General features: G+C 44.5%; 1 protein-coding gene across 6 annotated transcripts in view; it reads left to right on the top strand.

Moving 5' to 3' along the window:
• Positions 1-26,647, top strand: part of CSGALNACT1 (chondroitin sulfate N-acetylgalactosaminyltransferase 1) — a 337,323-nt gene that overhangs the window by 143,110 nt on the left and 167,566 nt on the right. For all 6 annotated transcript variants that reach the window (XM_052661378.1, XM_052661379.1, XM_052661380.1 and 3 more), the window contains one exon: positions 15,160-15,253. The gene's annotated coding sequence lies outside the window, so the exon portion shown is untranslated. The remainder of the gene's footprint in view (positions 1-15,159; positions 15,254-26,647) is intronic.

Below are 26,647 nucleotides of genomic sequence, written 5' to 3' on the forward strand. Positions count from 1 at the left end.
GGGAGACAGAGAGGGTGGGATGATTTGGGAGAGTGGCATTGAAACATGTATAATATCATGTAAGAAATGAATCGCCAGTCTATGTTTGATACAGGATACAGGATGCTTGGGGCTGGTGCACGGGGAAGATCCAGAGAGATGATATGGGGTAGGAGGTGGGAGAGGGGCTCAGGATTGGGAACTCATGTACACCCGTGGCAGATTCATGTCAATGTATGGCAAAACCAATACAGTATTGTAAAGCAAAATAAAGTAAAAATTAAAATTAAAAAAGAATCTGCCTGCAATGCAGGAGGCCCTGGTTTGATCCCTGGGTTGTGAAGATCCCCTGGAGAAGGGAAAGGCTACCCACTCCAGTATTCTGGCCTGGAGAATTCCATGGACTGTTCCATGGGGTCACAAAGAGTCAGACACGACTGAGTGACTTTCACTTTCACATTTGCTTTATCCGTTCATCTACTAATGGACATGTACGTTGCTTCCATGTTTTGGCTATTGTAAACGATACTTCAGTGAACATAAAGGTGCATATATCCTTTGGAATTGCTGTTTTTGTTTTCTTTGAGTAAAAACCTACAGGTGAAATTGCTGGATTATATGGCAGTTCTGTTTTTATTTTTCCAGTGAATCTCCATGCTGATTTCCACATTGGCTATATCAACTACTTTCCCTCCAGCAGTGCACAAGGGTTCCCTTTTCTCCACATCTTGCTACTCCTGGTGTTTTTGATGGTGGCCATTCTGACAGGCATGAGGCATTATCTCACTGTGGTTTTGGGCTGCAGTTCCCTGATGATTGGTGATGCTGAGCATCCTTTCATGTGTCTTCTGGCCATCTGTGTGTCTTCTTGGAAAAATGGCTTTCGTGTCTTCTGCTCATATCTCAGTCAGGTTTGTTTGTTTCGATGTTGACTTGTATGAGAACTCTAATCAGATTTATCCTTTGCAAATAGCTTCTCCCATTCAGTAGGCTGCCTTTTCATTTTATTGATTGCCTCCTTAACTGTGGAGGAGTTTTTTAGTTTGCTGTATTTCCATTTGTTTATTTTTACTCTTTTTTTTGGTCTGAGAAGACATATCAAAAATATATTGCTAAGACTGATGTCAAAGATCACATTGCTTATGTTTTCTAGTAGGAGGTTGATGGTTTCATGCCCTGCATTTAAGTCTTTAATCATTTTGAATTTATTTTTGTACATTTTGTGAGAAACTAGTTCAGTTTGATTCTCTTGGATGTCACTGTCCTGTTTTCTGACCACCATTCAGTGAAGAGGCTGTCTTTTCTTCATTGTATATTCTTGACCCCTTTGTCATAGGCTAATTGGCCGTATGAATGTGGATATATGTCTGAACTCTTTTCTGTTCTTTTGAACTATGTGTCTGTTTTTGTGTCAGTTCCATACCATTTTTATTACTCTAACTTTGTAGTGTAGTCTGAAGTCAGTTCTGTGAAAAATATTCTACTTCTTTGCAAAATGCCATTGGAATTTTTTATAGAAATTGGGTTGCATCTGTAGATTGAGCAGTATGGTCTTGTTAACAATATTCTTTCAATCCACGAGGATACATGTCTTTCCGTCTGTCTGGTCATCCTCAGTTTCTTTTGTCAGGATCTTAGAGTTTTCTGAGTACAGATGTTTCACCTCCTTGATTAGACTTATTCCTAGGTATCTTATTCTTTTTGATGCAATTGTGAATTGGATTATTTTCTTTGTTTCTCTTTCTGACAGTTTGTCAATAGTTTGTTATAGAAATAACAATGGGTTTCTGTATATTGATTTTATAGCCTGCAGCTGGACTGAACTCCTTTATTAGTTCTAACAGCTTTTTTGGTGCCATCTCTAGGATTTTCTGTATATAGTATTATGTCATCTGCAAATAGTGAGTTTTACTTCTTTTCCAGTTTGGGCGCCTTTCTTTTTCTTTTCTGATTGCTGTGGCTAGGATTTCTAACACTATGTTGAGTAACAGTGCTGAGTGTAAGCATCCTTATCTTGTTCCTGATCTTAGAGAAAATGCTTTCAGTTTTCCACCAATGCGCATGATGCTAGCTATGGGCTTACTGTATATGATCTTTGTTATGTTGAGTTATGCTTCCTCTATGCCAGTTTGTTGAGAGTGTTTATTGTAAATGGATGTTGAATTTTGTCAAAAGTTGTTTCTTCATCTATTGAGATGATCATATAATTCTTATTCTTCAATTTGCTATTGTAGTGTATCACATTAATTGCTTTGCAGATATTGAGCCATCTTACATCCTCAGGTAAATTCCACTTCATCATGGTGTATGGTCCTTTTAATGTACTGTTGAATTTGACTTACTAATATTCTGTTAAGCATTTTTGCATCTATGTTCATCAGTGATATTGGTCTGTAATTTTCTCTTTTGTTGGGGTATCTTTGTCTGGTTTTGTTATCAGGGTGATGTGGGCCTGGTAGAATGAGTTTGAAAGCATTCCTTTCTGTTCAGGTGTTTGGAATAGTTTGAGAAGGATAGGTGTTTGGTAGAATTCATCTGTGAAGGTGTCTGGTCCTGAACTTTGGCTTACTGGGAGTTTTTAAAATTGCCAGTTTAATTTTTTTGCTAGCAATTGATCTGCTCATATTTTCTATTTCTTCCTGGTTCAGTCTTGGGAGATTTCACATTTCTAGGAATTTGAAATTTCTTCCAGGTTGTCCATTTTATTGGTATATAGTTGTTTGTAGTAGTCTCTTATGATTCTTTGTTTATCTGTGGTGTTGGCTGTAACTTCTTTTTTATTTCTGTTTTTATAGATTTGGGCCCCCTCCTCCCTTTTTGTTTTCTTGATGAATCTGGCTTAGGCTTATCAATCTGTTTATATTTTCAGAGAAGCAGCTCTTACTTTCACTGATCTTTTTTATTCTTTTTGTTTTTTAGTCTCTATTTTATTTATTTCTGCTCTGATCTTTTTTTTTCTCTCCTTCTGCTAACTTTAGGTTTTGTTTTTTCTTCTTTTTCTAGTTTCTCTAGGGGTACATTTAGGTTGTTTATTGAGTTTTTTTTCTTGTTCCCTAAGGTAGGTTTTATCATTATAAACTTACCTTTCAGAACTGCTTTTGCTATATTTGCTGATTTTGGATCGTTGCATTTTCATTTTCATTTGTCTAATTTTGGTCTTTTCTGTTTAGAGAAGTTTAGCATTTCGTGCAAAGCCAGTTTAGTGGTGTTGAACTCTTTACCTTTTGCTTGTCCATAAAACTTTCTTTCTCAAACTTGAATGATAGGCTTGCCAGGTATGCATGCTACATCGCTTCAGTCATGTCCTGTTCTGTGTGACCCTGTGGACTGTAGCCCACCAGGCTCCTCTGTCCATGGAGATTCTCCAGACAAGAATACTGGGGTGGGTTGCCATGCCCTCCTCCAGGGGATCTTCCCCACCCAGGGATTGAACCCATGTCTCCTGCATTGGCAGGTGGGTTCTTTACCACTAGCACCACCTGGGAAACCCCTTGCCAGGTATAGTATTCTCCTTTCTTCTTATGTTTTGAATATATTGTGTCACTCCCTCGGACCTGAAAAATTTCTGCTGGAAAGTCAGAGGATAGTCTTAGGGGAGTTCCCGTCCATGTAACAAGTTGCTTTTCTCTTACTGCTTTCGGGGTCCCCTGTTTATCTTTAACTCTTGTTAGTTTAATTACAGCATGTCTTTGTGTGGACCTCTTTGGGTGCATCTTGTTTGGGACTCTCAGTGCTTCCTTCCTGGGCTTAGATGTCTAATTTCTTTTCCCAGGTTAGTGAATTTTTCAGCTATTATTTCTTCCAATAAATTCTCTGCCCCTTTCTCTCTCTTCTCCTTCTGGGACCCCTAAAATGTTAGCGTTAATATGCTTGAGTTTTCTCAGAGGTCTTTTAAACTGTCCTCACATTGATTTATGCAGATTAAACAATTTTTTTTTTTGACATATAATTGATTTACAATGTTGTATTAGTTTGGGGCATATAGCACAATGATTCAGTTATAAAAACACATATATCTATTCTTTTATACAGGAAATGTGCTGGGGGGGGTAGTGCACGCCCCTCAACAGGGCAGCATGCTTGGGAGTGCCCCTGTGTTCGCTCTGGGGGCTCTTCTGCTGGGATGAGGCTGACTTATCGGGGTGTGGCTGGTGGGCAAGGCTGTCCTTGGTTGGCTGACAGGTTCTCCCACATGTGCCCCCCTGGCCTTCAGAGCCAGACATTCTGGGGCGCTTGTCTTTCCATTGCAGGACCCCTGGCATGTGGAATGCAGTGTGAGGCTTGGACCCCTTGATTGTGAGGGAAAGCCTCTGCAATTGTGGCTATCCACCAGGTGTACAGGTCTTGACTGTACCGTATCTCCAACCTCTGACCCATCTCCTCGAGGTTCTTTTGATGTATATTTAGTTGTGGAAAATCTTTTCTGTTGCTCTTTTCATGCTCATAGATAGTTGCCCTGTAAATAACTGTAATTTTGGTGCGTCTACGGGAATAGATGAGCTCAGGATTTTCCTACCTTAGCGTCTCGGCCACACCTCCCAAATCAACATTGTAGAGTTTTTAAAGTGAAAAAGATTGTTAGTGTGTAGAGGAGAACATGGTGGGCTCTGACTGGGGGACTCTTCTCCTTTTCCTTGGGCTTTCCCTTAGGGTGGTCCCTTGGGAACAGAATATCTTTGGGGAATAATGAAGGAATTTGCGAGGTGTGGGAGAGCTCCAGGTATCTTAAGGGATGGAGGAAGCTTTGTATTGGAAATGTGTTTGTGTCATGGAAAATTTTTTATTCAAGTTACAAAATGCAAGGGGCATTATCCCAAAGAGAACTGGCAGAATCACCAAGCTGGAAGGAGTCTTCAGTTCAGCTCAGTTCAGTTCAGTTGCTCAGTTGTGTCCGACTCTTTGCGACCCCAGGAATTGCAGCACGCCAGGCCTCCCTATCCATCACCAGCTCCAGGAGTTCACTCAAACTCACGTCCATCGGGTCGGTGATGCCATCCAGCCATCTCATCCTCTGTCATCCCCTTCTCCTCCTGCCCCCAATCCCTCCCAGCATCACAGTCTTTCCAATGAGTCAACTCTTCGCATGAGGTGGCCAAAGTATTGGAATTTCAGCTTTAGCATCATTCCTTCCAAAGAACACCCAGGGCTGATCTCCTTTAGAATGGACTGGTTGGAAGGAGTCTTAGGAATCAATTAGTCCAAACCCTTGATATTACTGAAGAGGAAATAGACTCCAGGAAGAGAAATGGCTTGCCCAAGTGTATAGTCATCACTGAGGACACGGCCAAACCCAAATCTGTTGATTTCTGGGCATGATTTCCCCTGCTCCCCCACCACAGTTCCCCTGCCTCGCACCATTGCTTCATTACTGACTTTTCTGAATAGCCTTCAGACTTAGAAATGTAGCTGTTTCACGTACAGAGTTTCTTTAAGCTGTCAGAGGTGTGAGTCAGCAAATCGTGACCGACAGCCTTGGCCTAGGATCCTGTGTGTCTAGCAGAGGGAGAGATGTAGTTCAGAAGCTCAGCCTGGGTTTATACCTAGCTCCACCTCTGGGCTGGTGAAGGATGTGAAGCAAGATACTTAACTTCTTTGAACTTTGCTATCCTGCAGTGCCTCTGCCTTAGGTTCCTTAGCTGAGGAGCAAATGGCTCCGTCCGTAAGACCGGGGCCTGGTCTAGAGTGTACGTGTCCCCAGTTGTGCCCAGCTCTTTGCAACCCCATGGATTGTAGCCCGCCAGACTTATCTGTCCATGGAATTTTCCAGGCAAGAAATATTGGAGTGCGTTGCCACTTCCTACTCCAGGGCATCTTCCTGACCCAGGGATCACACCTGTGTCTCCTGCATTGGCAGGCAGGTTCTTTACCTTTTGTGCCACCTGGGAAGCCCTGGTCTATAAGTGCTCAATAAATGTTAGCGATTGTTACTGTAACTCTAAAGGTAGTTAGAGCTCTTTCTATCAAAAATATGAAGGAAATAAAAAACTATATTTATATGTGTGTATATGTAAACAACAATCATAAATCTTGCTTCTGGAGGCTTTTATGGGTTCTAGTCTAGCGTGTTGTTTTCTGTAGCTTTTCATCCAACAACGATCTTAATTGCCTCAAAATATAACTACTCAGTCTTTAAAAAAATTTTCCCTATTTTTGTCTATTCAGTAATTGCTCTGCAATAAACTCACATATTTAAAGTATACATGGGCTTCCCTGGTGGTTCAGTAGCCCCACTGCTGGGGACCCAGGTTCCATCCCTAGTTGGAGAGCCAGATCTCACATGCTGCAGCTAAGAGTTCTCACTGACGACTAAAAGATCTCACACGCTGCGATGGAGATCGAAGCTCAAAGGTCCCATGTGCAGCAATGAAGACCTGGTGCAGCCAAATAAATAAATATTTTGAAAAAGATGCATTCCACCTTCAGAGGTACTATAAAAAAATTAAGTATACAACTTGATTAGTTTTTTAAAAAATTTATTTATTTATTTTAATTGGAGGCTAATTACAGTATTATAGTGTTTTTTGCCATACATTGACACGAATCAGCCATGGGTGTACATGTGTTCCCCATCCTGAACCCCCTCCCACCTCCCTCCCCATCCCATCCCTCGGGGTCGTTCCAGTGCACCAGCCCTGAGCACCCTGTCTCATGCATCAAACCTGGACTGGGGATCTATTTCACATATGGTAATATACATGTTTCAAAGCTATTAGTTTTAATACACATATGAAACCATCCCCCAAATCAAGATAGTGATCAGATACACATCACCAGGAAAGTTTCCATCTGCCCCTTGGTAATCCCACCATGCTGCCTCTCCTGGTGCCCCTGACCTTCTATGCCCACCCCCAGGCAAACTCTGACCTGCTAGAATTTTATATTATGGAATCGTACAGTATATTTTCTATTTGTCTGGCTTCTTTCCCTCAGCATGATTATCATTCTTACTCCTACATGGACCAATAGTTCATTCTTTCTTACTGCGTATTACTCCCAATATTGTTTTTGTTTACTCTTTACCCCTGTCTTGCTTAACTGGACACGGCATGGAATGAAAACATATTTTAATGATTTTAAAAATATTTATTGGGTTAAATATCTGTGTTTCTCATTCTTACTTTTCATTTTGCTATCTGGTATATGTAGTAAGTAGTATACAGAAATTGTAGATTTCTTGAGAGTAACACCCATTGTACTCTGTATGCATATTTAAAAAAATTGATATCTATAAACAGTATTGCTATTTATTTGAACATTGAGATTACAATTTTCTCCTGTCTTGCTGACTCTCAGGTACCAAAAAAAGCATCCTTCCCTTGGCCTGACCCAATAAATTGATTGAATAAATTCAGTTCTATAAATATTTACACATAGTTTTCATTTTCATGGCGAAATATTTCTTCTGTTGATGTTTAAATCTTTTTTTTTGAAAGTAGGAACAGTATGTTCTCAATTTCCTTGCAGCTGGAGCATAACATGAAGTAAACTAAAAAAAAATGGCTACAGCAAAAATAATATATTTGCAAGATAATAAGAGATCATTTGAGAGGCAAGTCTATTTTTCTAATGTTCTTTACCAGCACCATAGTATCTCTCAACTGTTGACACTTCTGCATCTGGGAAGGAGCAAGATAAAAATTACCATTCAGAATACCTGTTCAAGTTTGGTGAAAGATTTAATTTCTTCATCTGTCACTGTGTCACGAGCCCTGTGAATACTATAGATCAACCCTCGGTGCCAGAAGTGCTAGAGACTTGGCAGCATTGTGGGTAGAATTTAGCCAGAGGGAATTGTCAAGAAGCCAGAAAAAACAAGCTTCACCCATTCTGCACCTCAGCCTTGTGTTCTGGGTGGCTGTCCTGGGAAACCTGGGAATGCAGTAATTTAAAAAACTGAGCCCATAAATGGAGACGTATATACTGACCTTAACGATGCTGCAAGGATTCTAGGAGCAAGATGGACTTTTATGGAACACAATAAAAAGTAATTCAGTTACATTCTGTGCTGGAAGGTACCTTAGAGATGATCTGATCCAAACTTTCATTTTGTGGATGACCAGCCCAAGGTCACACAGTAACTTAATGGCAGAACTGGGGCTAGACCAGGGATTTCTGAGCCATGCATGCATTTTCTATGTGGGCCCTCTCAGCGTTCCTGCCCCTGTTGTGTTGGGGCTGGTGTGTTGGAGTGTTCGATGCTGGAAGGTGGGATTTGCTCTCTCTGAGCTGCCCTGTGGAGGGGTCTGTGTTCCCTGGGGCACTGCATCTGAGCGCTCTTCTTCCTGAGCATCTTGTCTTCTTAGGGGATGAGTTTATTCTGCTGAATGGAGAGCTGTGCTTCTGGCTCTATCAGTTCTGTGAGGTGTGACATTTGGTTAATGGGCAAACCCATGCTTTTGATGGTCAGCTTACTCATTATCAACTAGTCTGGTAAAATCACTATACTCAGGAGGCTGTACCTTTAAGTCTTGAAAGAGCTTCTGCTTTTGAAAGCTCGTCCCTCATCTTCACATCCAAGTCCGGGTGCTGTCCTGCTCATCTCCCTCCATCTGTGCTGTTTGTTTCTCTCTGTGATGTATGTATCTCCCCCACCGATGGAATCCTCGTGGGGAAGGGAGGCAGCTGATAAAGACCACCCTCCTTCACCGAGAACCACTGGCCCGATCCAGCCAGATTTGGAAAAACAGACTAAGACGTTATGGACTTGCCTAAGGTCTCATAGTAACAGGTTTAAGATGATGCCTTAGTCCTGGCTGCTATAAGAGAACATCCAAACACACACTGGGTGGCTCATCAACAGCAGTCATTTGTTCTTCACAGTTATGGAGGCTGGAAGTCCAAGATCACAGGGTGAGCACGGTCTGGTTCTGATGAGGGCCCTTTTCTGGGCTGTGGACAGCTGACTTCTCACTGTGTCCTCACAAAGCGGGGAAAAAAAAAAAAAGCAAGCTACCTTTCTTGTTACATCTCACAAGGGCACTAATCCACTCAAGAGAGTAGCACCCTCATGACCTAATTACCTCCCAAAGACCCCCGTCTCCAAATACCAATGTATTGGGGTTAGAATTTCAACACAGTCCATAACAGATGAAAACCCGAGTCCCACACCGTGCCCAGGGTTGAGTGCTACAGGCCTCCCTCACTGGCATCTGTGATGTCACTACATGCCTGGCAGCTGCAGCGTCTCAGACAGGCAGGGCTGGCCCGGAGGGGTTTCAGAGAGGGTCTGTAACTGCAGACTCTGCTGAGAAAGAGCTCTCTTATAAAGGAGCATCAGCTGTCTCAGGTTCAGTCCCTGGGTCAGGAAGATCTCCTGGAGGAGGGCATGACAACCCACTCCAGTATTCTTGCCTAGAGAATCCCATGGACAGGGGAGCCTGGCAGGCTACAGTCCATGGGGTTGCAAAGAATCAGACATGACTGAAGTAACTTAGTTTGCACATCAGCTGTCTGTCTGTATCCCAACTGATGCAGGAGAAAGATGTGTGATTGGTCTCACCATCAATGGCAAACAGAGCACTTTAGTCTCTTTTCTAGAGATTGGTGGTAACTCTGATTCCCTCCACTTCTAGCCTGTCTTTTCTGATGCTCTAATAGCATATTATTTGTGACTCTATTTGGCATATGAATCATTTCATTCTCCCTTGTATTAGCAGTTTTCATGTTGACAGTATAGGAGATGGCACACACAGGGCCCTCACGGGGACCCCACAGCCTAGGGTGGCAGGCACTTTGTAAATGCTTGGAATTTAAGGATATACACTTATACTTGATACCCTTTAAGGCAACATTAGACCCATACATTTTAAAAGAGACTTCAAATAATTTAGCAACATAATCTTGCTTATCATCTTGGCAGCTCTGTTGATAGCATAGTAAGTAATGCTCAAAATTCTCCAAGCCAGGCTTCAGCAATACGTGAACCATGAACTTCCTGATGTTCAAGCTGGTTTTAGAAAAGGCAGAGGAACCAGAGATCAAATTGTCAACATTTGTTGGATCATCGAAAAAGCAAGAGAGTTCCAGGAAAGCGTCTACTTCTGCTGTATTGACGGCTTCTGCTTTAAGGCCTTGCACTGTGTGGACCACAGCAAACTGGAAAATTCTTAAAGAGATGGGAATACCAGACCACCTGACCTGCCTCTTGAGAAATCTGTATGCAGGTCAGGAAGCAATCGTTAGAACTGGGCATGAAACAACAGACTGGTTCCAAATAGGGAAAGGAGTACATCAAGGCTGTATATTGTCACCCTGCTTATTTAACTTATATGCAGAGTACATCATGAGAAATGCTGGGCTGGATGAAGCACAAGCTGGAATCAAGATTGCCGGGAGAAATATCAATAACCTCAGATATGCAGATGACACCACTCTTAATGGCAGAAAGCAAAGAACCACTCTTGATGAAAGTGAAAGAGGAGAGTGAAAAAGTTGGCTTAAAGCTCAATATTCAGAAAACGAAGATCATGGCATCTGGTCCCATCACTTCATGGCAAATAGATGGGGAAACAGTGGAAACAGTGAGACCTTATTTTTGGGGGGCTCCAAAATCCCTGCAGATGGTGACTGCAGCCATGAAATTAAAAGACGCTTGCTCCTTGAAAGAAAAATTATGACCAACCTAGATAGCATATTGAAAAGCAGACATTACTTTGCCAACAAAGGTCCGTCTAGTCAAGGCTATGGTTTTTCCAGTGGTCATGTATGGATGTGAGAGTTGGAGTATAAAGAAAGCTGAGCACCGAAGAATTGATGCTTTTGAACTGTGGTGTTGGCGAAGACTCTTGAGAGTCCCTTGAACTGCAAGGATATCCAACCAGTCAGTTCTAATGGAGATCAGTCCTAAAAATTCATTGGAAGGACTGATGCTGAAGCTGAAATTCCAATACTTTGGCCACCTGATGTGAAGTACTGACTCATTAGGAAAAACCCTGATTCTGGGAAAGATTGAAGAGGAGGGGATGACAGAGGATGAGATGGTTGGATGACATCACCAACTCAACAGACATGAGTTTGAGCACGCTCCAGGAGTTGCTGATGGACAGGGAAGCCTGGTGTGCTGCATTCCATGGGGTCGCAAAGAGTCAGACACGACTGAGCAACTCAACTGAACTGATCCGTGCTTATCACCGTTTATCAGAGTGATAAATTGAAGTGAAGATAGTGAGGATGGCCACTTCACGGGCAGGATTAGGAATGAGAAAGGGGCATCATCTCATTCCCTGGTGGCTCAGCAGTAAAGAATCCGCCTGCCAATGCAAGAAACCTGAGCTCGATTCCTGGCTTGGGAAGATCCTCTGGAGGAGAAAATGGCAACCCACTCCAGCATTCTTGCCTGGAGAATCCCATGAACAGAGGAACCTGGTGGCCTGCAGTCACGGGGTCACAAAGAGTCAGACACGACTGAGCGACTGAACAGCAACACGTCCTCATCTCATTCGCTCTGTGTCTTTACACACAAGACCAGGACCCAGAGACTCTGTTGTTCGTTTCACAGAATAACAGAAGACAGGGTTTTGGGAGAAGAACTCATGACTTTTAAAATGTTTCCTAAAATGTACTGTTTTCAGTAGAATTATTTAATGTGGAAGGAATCTTGTCAAGAATATAGTAACATGCCATTTGTAACGTGTAGCATCCAAGGGCACTTTCTTTTCTGAAACATTCTTGAGAAGGATAATTTTAGAAGTTGGCTGCATACTTCCCAACCCTAAGTCTGCCCCGTCTCCCAGCGCAGTTACCCAGAGGACTCCGTTGATTAACACAAATGAAAACACTACCATCAAGATTTTCAAACATGTATATTATTATCCACATGTGCACACACACCAAAAAACCCCCCTGGGCAGCTTGAGTTGGCCGGTATGTTTCTAGTCTATCGGTGCTTTGGTTTGTTATGTTAGGCAGGCTTTTTTTCTTATTTTTCATATTTCAGGAGTCAATGTGTCTGATACTGATGTGGTTTAGATGGATTAAAGATTTAGATTTACACGTATGAATGTGAGGAAGCCTTGGAACTTAAGGTACCTGCCTTGAGGACCAGCCATGCCTTTGAAGTTCTTTGGAAGTCCTGGGAACTTTCACTTACTCATTGTGCGTTGAACAGTACAGCTTCCCAGATTGTTAAAATAGCATTGACCTCAGTGTCCTTGTTTTCAACTTCTCTTTTCCATAGTTGATTTTTGGCGATCTCCTTTGGCGTGATTAAAAGCTGACTTATTTATGGAGTGCTGCTAATTGATGGATGTCGAACTCTGTTAACTGTGGAGGGGGAGTGTCGGGGGCAGGCTTCCCAACCTTTCAAATCCCAACTGGGAAATTTCCAAAACTGAGTGTGTGCTTTTCCCATGGAACCTCTCCCAGCTACTCTCATGCACATCCTGCCTTCTCCTGCTCACTTTTTACCAAAACCAGAACTTGAGAGGCCACGGAAGCCCTGCCATAATCCTCTCTCTCTATGCCAAACTGAGGAGAGCACCAGGGCATCAGATGACTGGAGAGGAGCCCTCAAACGTGGACTCAGCCCGAGGGATGTCCTTGAGAACTAGTTTCTGAATTCGACAAAGCAAGGTGCTTGTCTCTGCTCTGTACCTGCAGTTGCTTTCTGGATTTAGCTTTTATTTTTAGTGCATTCTTATTGTCTCTGTCTTCGATACTCTGAAAGGCTTGTCCAAGAGCGGTTTGTCACTGTGATTTCTTGTGAAGAATGAAGGCTTCAGGAGTCTGGGGAGGGTCCTCAGATGCCGGCCGCGTGTCTGCAGGTTACCGCTGGCAGCCACCCACCTATTGGAGAACCACCCATGAGGACCACCATGTTGCATCCTCGAGGAAGTCGAGGCTTGCGTTTCTTTTTCTTTTTAGAGCTTCGGTTTTGAAGTCAGAAAAATCCTGGCTTTACCATATACCTGTCCGAGAGGCTTCTTAGCACCTTTGAGCCTCATTTTCCCCATCTTTAGAATGGGGAGGTTATGACAGACTCCCATGGCATCGCTGTGGGGATGGCAGGAGCTCACCCTGGGAGCAGCTCTTGCAGTGTGAGGCAGGTACGTGGCAGGCGAGTGGGTGATGACCCTTGCCGTCCTCCTAATGGGAGAAGCCCAGCTGCACACACCCCTGTCCTCTGTGTATCTGAGGCTCACCTCCAGTGATTTTCCATGATGGCACCTCCCCTCTCATCTTGACCTCTAGGGAGTCTTGCCAGTGGTTCTGCCTTCCTGTGTCTCTCCTTTTCTACTACCAGCGAGAGATGACCACCTTCTTAGGGCACCTGATGTTTGGAACTGCAAGGAGAAAGTGTGCTTCCCGGAGTCGAGGAGCCGAGCGTCCGTGTGTGCTTTACTAAGGAGGCGAGGAGAAGCAGGGCTGTCCTGTAACTGCTAACCTGTAGTCTGGCGTTGCCAGGACAGGCACTCGGGCTGGCCAGATGAATGGGGCCTCTGTGTGTGGATGAAAAAACCCAGCGTTTCTCTTCCAGTTGCTGCAGTGAGAAGAACAAGTTCGATTATTAATTTAATCATGTGGTAGCATGAGCTGACAGCCTATTTAGTTTCATTGTTAAAACAAGTGTGGTTTTGAATGATGTGGACTTTCCCTCTTACTTAGATGGCAAAGAATATTCATTACAGATATCAATGAAGACCATGCTGGTGATCCCGCCTCCAAAGCTGCCCCTGCTGCGTGCAGAAAAGGCAGAATAGGACATTTAAGTGGTTGAGAATGAGAATGGGAGACTGGAAGCCAAATTATAAACTCATTTCAACTCCTGGCCCGCAGGCCCTAGAGTGGCCTTATTTGTTGTCAAGGATGGAAAACAACTCGGATTCAGGTCCAAGTGATTATTCGACTTTGGCATTGCTGCGGGGCTGCCAACTGCAGTTCCATTTAGACACAGATTAATTAGCCAGGCAGGGACGGAAGTGGGCTGGGAGAGAGAAGCCGGGAGAGGCAGCGCAGCGGGGGGACTGGCGGGGCCGGGGTGAGGGGAAGGCCCCGGCTGGCCCACCGCTTCAACAGTTAACCCACAGGAAAGCGGATCCAGATGGCCCCTTCTATGGTGACGCACCTCACGCCGTACTGACTGACTCGGTGTCCGTGCTGCAGAGAAACTTTCAAACTTGGGCGCAGGGAGAAACAGCACGTGACAGCCCCCAGCACTGGCACCGGGAGGCCGACCCCGCGGACCTGAGCCGCTTATCAATTTGTCTTTGTCCCGCTGCAACCACCCTGGACCTTTTTTTTTTAATTATTACTTTTATTCCTGCCTGTGAAACGGGAACCATAGAGTATTTTCGTGTGTGTGTGTGTGTGTGTGTGTGTGTGTGTGTGTGTGTGTGCGCGCGCGCGCGCGCTATGACTTGAATTATAAAGACAGATGAGATGAAATCACAAACTCGGGAAAACACGACTCTGCGTAAAGGAGTTGAAGACAGAATTATTCGCGTCTGTTTAATCGCGGGGGCGAATCCTCTCCGGAGTGTTTCCCCCGGTGCTGTGCTCGTACCTCTTTTGCGTCCGCGTTGATCTCCGTGGACACAGGGGCGCTCGGAGGATTCCTGAAAGGCCGGGGAGCACAGGGCTGGACGGAGCGGGTGCAGGGGGGGCGTCCGCGGAGGAGGCGGGTCCCGCGGGCGGTGCGCGCCCGCCGGGCGGTGCTGGGGGCGTCCGCAGGGGCGGCGGGGGCGCGCGTCCCGGGGAGCTGGGCTCTCCAACTTCCCCGGGGTTTGCTGTTTTGTAACATTTCTTCCTTCCCTACAACCGACCATTAGAAAAAAGTGGCGGCGCGGCGCGCGGTCCCCCGACACCACCTGAACCGCGGCTTCGCTGCGGACTCACAGCCCAGGCCCCGGCGCCTTCGGGAGCCAGCGGGCACCCTTCCTCCCTGCGAGGTTTGCTTTTTCTGGGTTCTTTTCCAAGAGTGTGACTCTGCTTTGCTTTTACACACGTATCTACATGGCTCTCGGCATTTATTTTAAACCTGATTTTTTTTTTTTTTTTTTTTAAAACAGATGCTTTGCATTTTACCTATTGAAATAGAAAAGGGAAAATACCATCCTGCTTTTTGGGGCAGGACTTTGGTTGGATAAATTGTATTTTAGATCCTAAGTGATTTAAAATTTTGTAATATCGTCTGTATTTAAGACGTGGAAATTCCCAGAAGTGACTCCTATTTTTATTTTTTAGATTCCTTTCCATTTCAAGGAGGAAAGTCAAGATATCTTTACTCAGTGGAAGAATGATGTAGTTTCCTCCTAACCTTCTTTTCTTTTGCTTCCAGGTAAGTGAGTATGTTAATCATGAATTTCTTAAGAAATGAATCTTTGTATGGTCTGAGTTTATTCAGTATTCTGGCTATGTTTGAAATGTGCTGAATTTCATTTTACTTCCAATAGTTCCATTAATAACAGATTATTATTTTAAGATATGAGTACTTTTTCAAGGTAGTATAATTACTTGGCTGCCTTGGAAAATTCTTTTATTCACTTGTAAAGCGTATAATGTACATTTAATTCTGCCAGCTTCTTCAGAATTTATCTCTTCTCAGAATGGCAAATGCCAATAATGTAGTTAGAAGAACTACGTAATTCTTTTTTTAAAAATTCACCTGAATAGGATCATTTGTTCTTCTTTTGGAAGTTGTGACGAAATGTTAAGCTTTCTCAAATATTTAACCCATAATCAAAAGGCCATTGTAATTTTTACCATGCTATAAAATAATTATTTAAATAAAATAGGAAATTGAAGGATGATCTTACTTTCTGACTTACAGCATCTCAGGGGAATACCTTCTAGAACTCTTGGAGAATAGTACCCTGACAGATTGTATGGCTGGTTTTAGATTTGGGGACACATGTAAATCTCGGGGACGTTGTTTTAGTTCCGCTCTTGTAAGCAGTGATTTTGAATTTCTCTACAATAAGATATTTTATTACATTTGGCAAGACTAAACTTTGAAAAAAACCTGAGAACTTCAGGGACATCATTAGTTGAAATGGAACAGTATGAGATGGGAAGTCATGTATGTGGTTCTTACCTTCAGCAGAGCAAACCTTTATTTTAGTTTTCTATGGAGATGAATCTATGGACGTAAAAATGAAAATAGATAAGCTGTGCTCACCATCTGCATACCTTCAGGAAAACCCCTTCACTGGTCTTCTTCATTCAACAAATTGCTAGAGAGGTTTTGTTTTGATTTTTAATGTTTACTATTGTTGTACTGTTTGAGATAAAAGGCTGAAAACCAACATGTTGGATGTGATTTTGTTTTAATGAACTGCTTTATATGCAAACAATGGCGAGTGAGGAGTTAAAGGGATTGTATCTGAGTTACCAGTAATGAAAAATAAAAACAACCTTGGCCAAAGTTAATAATAACCACAATAAAACAATAGTAATAATACAAAAATAACCAAACTGTAATTGTTCACAAATTCTTTTCTGAGTAGAGACTTGGTGGCTAAGAGGCCTAAGTGATCCAAGGCTACTTTGAGGGTCACAATGGAAGTCTTCTAATCTGAGGTATCTCAATGTTTAATGTTTTTGAGAATGACTTGGATGATGTGGACGATAATAGTGTCATTAGAACATCATGATATTAAAACCTTGAGATGATTGTAGAAAAGAGCCAGAGTAAACTGTACAAAATAGAGAAGTAATGAGAAATAATCCAATTACGATGTTCATACCCCAGGATGAGGTGATGAGGGAGGCCCAGCTGGGTTTTGATGAGGGTCTGGTCTCTGTACGTCCTGCTGCAGAGACAGGGTGTTGATGGGGAGTCAGGCTGCACTGGGACAGTGGGGGGCTTGGGAAAACCTCCGGGTTTCCAGGAACTGTGGGCTTCCCAGGTGGCGCTAGTGGTAAAACAATCCGCCTGCCACGCAGGAGACAAAAGAGACTTGGGCTAGAAAGATCCCTGGGAGGAGGGCAGGGCAACCCGCCCCAGGATTCTTGGATAGAGGTCAGTATCGTGGACATTATCCCATGGACAGAGGAACCTGGTGGCCTATATTCACTCCATAGGGTCACAAAGAGGCGGACACGACTGAAGCGACTTAGCATGCCTGCATACTCCTTGTAATCTGAGTTCCTTATAGATGTAGGGCTTTGGAAGTCCCTCAATGGTGGACCTTCACCAGACCTGCAGGGGCCAGCCGTGTAAACTGGGAAAGAGTGGCTGGTTGGCAGGTGTATCTGCCCTGCGCACGGTGGTCCCAGAGTCCCAGCCGGGAGAGGTGGTTGGCGTTCACCAGCTTGAGGTGCTGGAAGGCTCCCCCGGCGATCTCCTGGTCTCCTCTGTGTCCCCCTGGTGCCTTTGATACCACCCGGCCTTTTCTGTGAATTGCTGCCCACTGAGTGCATGACCCCACCCCGAGCCCAGTGTCTCCACACTCTCCCACCGGGAGCTCTTCCTTCCCTGCCACCCTCCAGGGAACATTTACTGGTCCTTCAGTGGCAACCCCTCTGTGGGGCTTCTAGCACTCAGACACAGGTCCTGGCACCTGGATACTCTGAAAGAGGCATGGCATGGTTGATGAAAACAGAGGAAGGGAATATAGGGGGATCTGGGCCTATGGGAACCGCATCCCTCTGCTTCCCTCCCCCCGCAGAACAGACACCTGGCACTGTCCCCTTGTCACAGTCCCACGACGGCCGCCTGGGCCCCTGAGCAGGATGCTGACCCGGCGGGTCTCACTCTGTGATCCAGTTAGTTCCTCAGCTGTGGTCTGTGGGGTCCAAGCTCTGTTTGTGGCCAGATCACCCTGTAGTTCTTTGCAGCTCTGCGAGCCCATGCATGACACGTGTCTATCAGATAACGTGAAGTAGTAGCCGATGGCGTTTCCTTTTGGAACGAAGGGGTGTTACGAGTAAATATGGATATAAAACTATAATGGAGTAGCTGGCAGGTTGTGCATATTTGCAAAACTATAGAGAATCAGGTAGAGAAGTTTGTATAGATGGTTTATGAAGTGGCCTTCTTTGGGATCTGTTTTGGACTTCCACAGTCTTTCCACTTAATGGAATGAGACGTGAAGAATGTAAGCTTGTCATGAGTGCCAGTGTCTGCTGCTGCAATTTTCATTTATCCTCCTGAACCACAGTTCCTTTTCCGCAGCTGGGGCTTCTCCAGGCCAGGCCAGGAGAGGCACTCTGGCCTGATGCGGCCTGCCACGGGGCGGCCGTCTCTTGTCTGCTGATTGTCACCTCCTCAGGCCTGGCTTCTGTCTCTTCTGCTCTGTTCCGGGGCTCTGCTCGTTGAGATTCTCCTTCCATCAAGTGGGTTTCTTGCTTCAGCCTCTCATGGCTGTGTCTTGCCCTGCCGGCCCCTCACTCCCCAACCCCCACCTCCTCCTTCCTCTGCGCCCCTCCTCACTGCGTTCCTGCTCTGGACTCAGCCCTGGAAATCCATCCTGGCCTTTGCCTGGCCTGGGGCTGGGCCCTGTCGCCTCCACCATCCTCCACTGTCTGCAGTTGTTCGCCTGCTGGGTCTTTGTCCTGTGGCCGTCATCGTCCTCAAAGGGGGCTCCGTGTCTACGTTTGCAACGCCCAGCATATGTTTGTCTGTATGCACGTTCACAAACATTTGGATGAATTTCTGGTATCTGAAAACCCTCATCAGAACCAAGTATTGTCAGTATTTTAATTTGCTGAGGGCTTGACTGTGTACGGTCTGGGTGACTGAACACGCATGCAGTCACAGTATACCTGTCTGTTCTCTGTCTTCTCTTCCTCCCTCTGTCTTCTCTTCCCCTCTCTGTCTTCTTTCTCTTTCACATTTGTTTTCTGTGCTACCGTGGATAGGAGGGATGTGAACTGGTGCTCTAACTCTAGTACCAGCGCCTGCTTAGGTTAAGTAAATTCTTTTTTAAGTAAGTCACGGAAGGTTGGCCATAATCCAGGTGTCCACTGGTGGTGAATGGTTAAACAAAATGTGGTCTGTGCACTCCATGGAATAGTACTCAGCCTTAAAAAGGAAGCAGATTCTAACACATGCTACCACACGGATGTTGAACTCAAGGATGTTATACAAAGGTGAAATCAGCCAATCACAAAAGGGCAGACACTGTATGATTGCACTTTTAGGAGGTAGCTGGAACAGTCATACTCATGACGACACAGAGTAGGATGGTGGTTGCCAGGGGTTGAGGGAGTGGAGGATGGAGTTGTTTAACACGGTTTAAATTTTCAAGATGAAGTTCTAGAGAGTGATTGTACAACAGTGTGAATATACTTGAAAATTGTGAAGAAAATAAACTTTATGTTATGTGTATTTTACCATAATTAAAGATAACAAAGTAAGTCAAAGACTTGACTTTAAAAAAGAATAATAATCCTTTAAAAGTAAAAAAAAAAAAAGAGTTGAAAGGGATTTCTTTTTTTTTTTGCCACTTAATTTTTTTAATGAAAGGGATTTCTTTGATTTAGGGACTTTCCCTTCCTTGAGCTTAATTTTTCACTTGTGTAGAGTGTAAAAAAAAATGATTGATTTATGTACTTTTGGCTGTGTTGGGTCTTCGTTGTGGCGCTCAGGCTTCTCATTGCGAGGGCTTCTCTTGTTGCAGAGCACGGACTCCGGGGTGCTGGGGCTCAGTAGCTGTAGCCCACGGGCTTAGTTGCTCTGCGGCATGTATTATCGGCATGTTTTATCTTCCCCCAACCAGGGATGGAACGCGTGTCCCTTGCATTGACAGGTGGATTCTTAACCACTGGACCACCAAGGAAGTCCTACGTAGATTTTTAAGTCACTTTTCATTAAAAAATTGTATTGTGTAAGAAAAACAAATTATCTTTCCATTGACGAGACCTTTGGGATTTACTTTTAGACCTTGTTATTCCTTTTCTTAGTGTTGCCTGTATTTTCAGTTAAAATCTGGTTCAAAATTACCCACTTCCTCACCTGTTTTTCTTCAGCAAAGGTAACAGGATCTTATTGCTCGTCTGGAATTACTTGTATGACATTGAAAATCAATATGAGGAGCAGGAATGTTTTTTTCTGCCCCAAGAAGAGGGCATGACAGAGTCTAGGGTTTAATTTGACTGCTCATAAGGAGACAGCTGGGCTTCCCTTGTGGTTCAGATGGTAAAGAATCTGCCTGCAGTGAGAGAGGCCCCAGTTCAGTCCCTGGGTCAGGAAGATCCCCTGGAGGAGGCCATGGCACCCCACTCCAGTATTCTTGCCTGGAGAATCCCAGGGACAGAGGAGCCTGGCAGGCTGCAGTCGATGGGGTTGCAAAGAGTCAGACATGACTGAGCAACTATCTCTAATACTTTCAAGGAGACAGCTACTTTAAGTCTTGCCTTTTTATTTTATATTTTCCATTACACTAATGGCCCTTTCAAGTTGAAAATCATGACCCTACAACTGTAAATAAAACTCTGGTGCTTGAAAGGGCACAGTTTCACAAGGTTCAGCTGACACTTGGGAAGCAGTTGTCTCAAAGGTTCTGATCCGTTAGGTAGTATGTTTCCTGAAGAATTTAAAATGAAACTTGAATCCCTTCAACCTAGGGGCACACTGGCTGAGAAGGGAAAGTAGAGATGGGGTGAGGCCGTGTGTGAAGGTTTGAGGGGAAAGTGGGAATGAAGGTCAGAGGCGGAGGGTGGGCAAAAGAAGGAATTAGGACCTTATGGAAACTTCCAGCTCAATTGTTACTGAGGTTTTTAATGTTCCAAATGTGATCCTATGGTCAAGGCCTCTAGAAAAAATGAAATTCATCTCTACTATTAGGAAACTCATTCAAATTGATACTGTAAATTTTTTTGGTAAAGATTTTTTTGAAAAACATGGTAATTAGGAGTAATAGTGTTTATACTTGAATGTTGTGATAAAGACATGCATATTTTCAGTTCAACAAAAATGTGAGACTTATTATTGGGTTGGCCAAAAGGTTCATTTTTTTCCCCCGTAAGATGGCTCTGGTAGCGTTTAGTTGTCTTTAACTTCATTCAAAACAATTTTGTTAGATTGTATTGTGACAGCTATCATATCAGCATGGATTTTAAAAAACTTACCAAGATTGGTGAATTGTTGTGTAGCTATAGTATTGTAGCTTTAGTATTGAAGATGGAAGAAAAGCCCCAACATATTATGCTTTATTGTTTCAAGAAAGGCAAAAACGAAAGTGAAACACAAAAAATGATTTATGCAGCGTATGAGGAAGGTGCTGTGACTGAAGGAACGTGTCAGAAGTGGCTTGCAGAATCTCGTGCTGGAGATTTCTTGCTAGACGATGCTCCACGGTCGGGTAGACCAGTTGAAGTTGATAGCAACCAAAACGAGACATTAATCGAGAACAGTCAACCTTATGCTGTGTGGGAGGCAGGCAGCGTGCTCCAAATATCGAAATCAGTCTTGAGCATCACTTGCGCCAGCTTGGCACCAGCTTGGTCATCTTCACTGCTTCGATGTTCGGGCGCCACATAAGTTAAGTGGAAACACTGTCTTGAGCGTATTTTTGCAGAAGAGTCTCTACTTAAACATAACAAAAACATTACCTGTTTTGAAAACAAACTGTGAGGGATGATGAGAACTGGAAACTGTATAATAATGTAGAATAGAAGAGTTCATAGGGCGAGTGCAGTGAACCACCACCAACCACAGCAAAGGCTAGTCTTCATCCAAAGAAGGTAGCGTTGGTGGGCCTGAAAGGGAGTCCTCTATTATGAGCTCCTTCTATAAAACCAAAAGATGAATTTCGACAGATACTGCTCCCAGTTAGACCAGCTGAAGGCAGCACTTAATGAAAATTGTGTGGACTTGGTCAACAGAAAGTGCATCATTCTCTACCAGAGCACCATAAGACCGCATGTTTCTTTGATGACCAGGCAAAACTGTTACAGCTTTGTAAAGTAAAAAACTGTTACTGATTCCTCCGCTGGATTCACCAGACATTGCGCCTTTGGATGGCTTTGGGATTTTTTTTTTTTTTGGTCTTTGCAAAATTCTCTGAATAAAAAAAAAAATTTCCATTTCCTAGAAGACTGTAAAAGGCACCTGAAATAGTTCTTTGCTTAAAAAGATAAAAAGTTTTGGGAATGTGAAATTATGAAGTTGCCTGAGAAATGGCAGAGTGTAGTGGAACAAAATAATAAACATGTTCAATAATGTTCTCGGTGAAAATGAAAAATGAGTGTTTTGTTTTTACTTAAAAACCAAAGTAACTTTCTGGCCAAACCAACATATGCTAGACTTGAACCCTTTTGGTTACCGAGTGCCAATTCTTGGATTGGAATCCAGTCCCTGGTGAAGGTGTCAGTCACCTGCAGAGAAATGAGAAAAATAGAGTGATGTTTTCAAAGAGCTAATATTCACTTTAAAGGAATAATGTTTACTTTGAGCTTCTGGTCTGTTTTCTTATATATTAAAATGTAAAATATTTATTCTTTTAGAATATAATGATAGTTAATATTTAAAATTTCTATTTCTTGGCAAATTAAAATGTTGGATATCATTCAAGATTCATGGTTACAAGAACCAGAAATGAACTAGACTGCCTTAGGAAAGGAGTCTGTTGGAATTTGCACAAGGTCATGTGTGTGTGTGCTAAGTTGCTTCAGTTGTGTCCGACTCTTTGCAACCCCGTGGATGGTAGCCCTTCAAGCTCCTCTGTTCATGGGAGTCTCCAGGCAAGAATACTGAAGAAGTTTCCATGCCCTTCTTCAGGGAATCTTCCCAACCCAGGGATTGAACCAGCGTCTCTTGTGGCTCCTGCAGGCAGGTTCTTTACCGCCAGCTCATATCTGATAAAACTTCCAGCCAGGGCTACTGGTATCATTAAATGTGTTTTCTAAGTTTATAAAACATGTGACAGCTTTGTCCCAAGCCAGTGGGGTATATACCAAGGGATAGAGGTCTTGATGGCTGGAAAATAATAGATTAACTTGAAGTTAAATTAAGTACCATCACATGACATATACCATTGGCATTTTTTGATGATTTTCTGCAGCAAGGTGAAGTGTAACGTTACCTGTAGCCTTGGCCTCATTTGAGTCCTGCCGTTGGAATGGGAGCTGTCCCTGGGGGTGGATTAGCTACTTGTGTGTGGGCGCGTGTGTGGTTTTGTGTTAGGCAGTCACCTAACTTTTCTTCCTCTGAAGTTCTTGCTGTGTGTTTCAGTGTTATTTTTGCTTATCTCACTGTAATTTGATAGGCATGTTAACCCTTGTAGTGCTTATTTAGGAAGCCAGATTGTGGAGCGTTCTAGAACACTCTGACCGCTGTTCTAGAAACTCTCGCTCCCCTTGGCTTGTCTGGTGACCCCCTCTGGTTTTCTCCCTCTTTCTGTGGCTGATCCTGGGTGCCCCCCTCCCCAGTCCTTACAGGTCCGTGTTCCCCAGCGTCCCATCCTCTCCGCCCTCTCGTTCTGTGTCATCCGCGCAGTCTCCTCGGCTCTAGGTGCTGACCTCGTGCTGACCTCACGTTTGTTTCCCCAGCTCACTCTGCCGTCTGAAGTCCCCAGCTCCCTGCGCTCATTATGCTCCCCTGGGCTCCCCCAGATCCCAGCCAGAACCCCCCAAGATACCCTGATGTTGTTACCATCACTCGGGGGCTTATGTGGTCCTTCGCCAAGTGCCTGCACCCTGCCCATCCTCTTCCTTTTAAAAAAATTTTAATTAATTAATATTTTATTTTTTAATTTTGTGACTGTGCTGGGTCTTTGCTGCTGCGTCCTCCCCCTGGAACACCCTTCCAGGCTCCTCGGCTGGGCCAGTTCCTGCTGGTTCTCCATGACTTGACTCTGGTGGTCTCTCTTTCCAGGCTTCTCCCCTCCCCCTGAGCTGACCTGTGGGCTCCCCTCTCCTTTTATGGCCCCTACTGTGTGGTGTTACTGCATTTGGTTTTCTTGCCTTTTGTTCTTGTTACCCGGTCCATGGTGTCTGGAGCATCCTGAGCACCCCCAGGACCACTCCACACCCCCAGGGACTGGCGCTAAGCGGGTGCCCTGCAGGATGAATGGTTGGCAGGAGTTTGAGTGGGCCCGCCTGTGCTCCTGCCGAGGAGCGGGGTGCAGCGGACTCGCGCTGTCAAGGGATTCAAACCAGCATCTTTCTTCCCGCCTCTTCTCCTGGTCCATGCCTTCCCCTCTAAGAAGGGCTCTTGTTTTCTCCTGAGTCAAGTTGTGGGAGAAGCTGAGGATGAAGAAGTACATGAATGAAAGAAAATAGCTTGTCAGAAGGGCACCAGAGAAACAGCTTGCTTTATCCCCTCTCCTGCACTTCCCAGCTCGTGTTTCCGGTTGTGTTTCTTTGCTTTGGGAAACACGCGTACGTGGCCACCAGTCTGCCAGCTTGCAGGCTGCATGCCAGCATTTCTCCCTGCTAGGAGCAGACCGAAGGTGTAGGTAGGCGTCTCCTTTCTCCTCAACTTCTTCTTTAACTCAGGGCACACAGGCTCTCACCCTGGCACGTCTGGTTGTTCAGTTGATTGGTGTTGGAGTGGGTGCCTCCCTGTTTCTAGAGGCGAGGCAGTGGGCCCCACACTGGCCCTGGAATTGGGGTTGGAAGCTCAGCTCCATCGCTTACCAGTGCGGTGAGATGGACAGGTTTCTGCACCCCTCTACCCTTCATCTGGAAAGTGAGACAAACCTTTTAGAATTGTTGTGAGGATTGAGATGAATGTTTGTGAAGTACCTGGCACATCCTAAAGGTAGTCAGTCCTAAAGGAAATCAACCCAATGAATGTTCATTGGAAGGACTGGTGCTGAAGCTGAAACTCCAATACTTTGGCCACCTGATACAAAGAACTGACTCATTGGGAAAGACCCTGATGCTGGGAAAGATTGAAGGCAGGAGGAGAAGGGGACGACAGAGGATGAGATGGCTGGATGGCGTCACCGACTCAATGGATGTGAGTTTGGGGAAACTTCAGGAGATGGAGAAGGACAGGAAGCCTGGTGTGCTGCAGCCCATGGGGTCGCAAAGAGTCAGACGTGACTTGAGCCGCTGAATAACAATAACAACCTGCCACATAGTAGGGATGCAAGAGCTTACCAGTATTAACTAACAGGATGTAAACATTTACAGTTTTCCAAAATTGAAAATAAAACTGTGGTCCCTGCTCCTCCCTTTTCCTTTCCCAGCTTCCATAATGGAAAGAATTCGCTTGTTTATGGGCTAATTAATTAGTTAATTAAGCACACGTTGGTTTGCATGTCAGCCAGGAGTGCTCCACTGTGAGACACTGGAGGTTCGGGGAGATGGACAGTCCTGGCTCTATAGGAGCCCGTGGTGTGGTCCCTGAGCCACTGCACTGAGTCTTCCGGGATGCTGGGGACCCAGCCAGATCCCCCGGCTTCACTCGAAATCAGAATCTTTGGGGAGCTCGGTTGTTTCAGCTCTGGCCTCAGGAGCCTCAGAGTGACGCTAACTTCACCTTCTCATGGTGATCCTCGCTCCCAGGGCCCCCGAAGGAGCCGTGATCTCTGCTCTGGGCTTGACGTCTCACTCTCTGCTGTTCCTGACTTACTCTGGAGCCTCTACCTGGCTGATGGCTGCAGAGCCTCGCTCGTGTGCTGGTGACTTCCCGCTGCATTTGTGGTGAGCATCTCACCACGCACACCCTTCTGATTCACACATTTTCAGCTGTGGTGCAGGTGTCCTTGTGTAGTTACTTACGCAGTTGTCTTCTTGTGGCCAAACGTGGTTCAGCACTTCACTGGTTGGAAATATTTTATTTGGAAATAATTTCAGCTTATAGAAAAGTTTCAAACTGGAACCAAAAGCACACAAAGCCTTTACCCAGATCCTCCTATTGTTAATATTTTGCATCATTTGTTTTTCATTTGTGTGCTCATTCTCTCCCTCTCTCTAGTATATGTAAACAAAATTATTACACATCATATTTTCCTGAACCATTTGATGGACTAATAGAGTTTATACATCATATGGGTTTCCCTGGTGGCTCAGCCGATGAAGAATCTGCCTTCAGTGCAGAAGTCCTGGGTTCGATCCCTGTGTCAGGAAGATCCCTGGAGAAGGGAATGGCTACCCACTCCAGTCTTCTTCCCTGGAGAATTCCATGAACAGTCCGTAGGGGCTGCAGTCCGTGGGGTCGAAAAGAGTCGGACATGACTAAGCAACTAACACTTTGACTCTTTCATAGATCAGAGATGAAGTGAAGTGAAAGTTGCTCAGTCGTGTCTGACTCTTTGCGACCCCATGGACTACCCAGTCCATGGAATTCTCCAGGCCAGAATACTGGAGTGGGTAGCCTTTTCCTTCTCCAGGCGATCTTCCCAACCCAGGGGTCAAACCCAGGTCTCCCGCATTGCAGGTGGATTCTTTACCAACTGGCCACCAGGGAAGCCCCATACATAGCCCTTGCTCTCAAATAGTTTGGTGTGTATTTCCTAAGAATAAGCATATTTTCCAATATAACAATAGTGCAGGCATCAGTCAGTCAGCTTGACATCTATTTCAATTTATCTTCTTAGATAACAGACTGTCTACACTCTGTAACGTTGACTTACAATGTCCTTTATGGTGTTTTGCTCTAGTACTACGATTGGGCGTTGCATTTAGTTATTATATCTCTTTGTTCCTGCCCTCTGAAACCTTCTCACAGTTTTTCTTTTTTTGAATGATGTCTGTGAAGAATACTGTTGTTTATCTTGTAGAGGATGTTCATTTGGGGTTAGGTGACTGATGTCGTGGTTGGATTTAGGCTGTGCGT

The sequence above is a fragment of the Budorcas taxicolor genome, chromosome 24, assembly GCF_023091745.1.
Source record: "Budorcas taxicolor isolate Tak-1 chromosome 24, Takin1.1, whole genome shotgun sequence".
NCBI lineage: Eukaryota > Metazoa > Chordata > Mammalia > Artiodactyla > Bovidae > Budorcas > Budorcas taxicolor.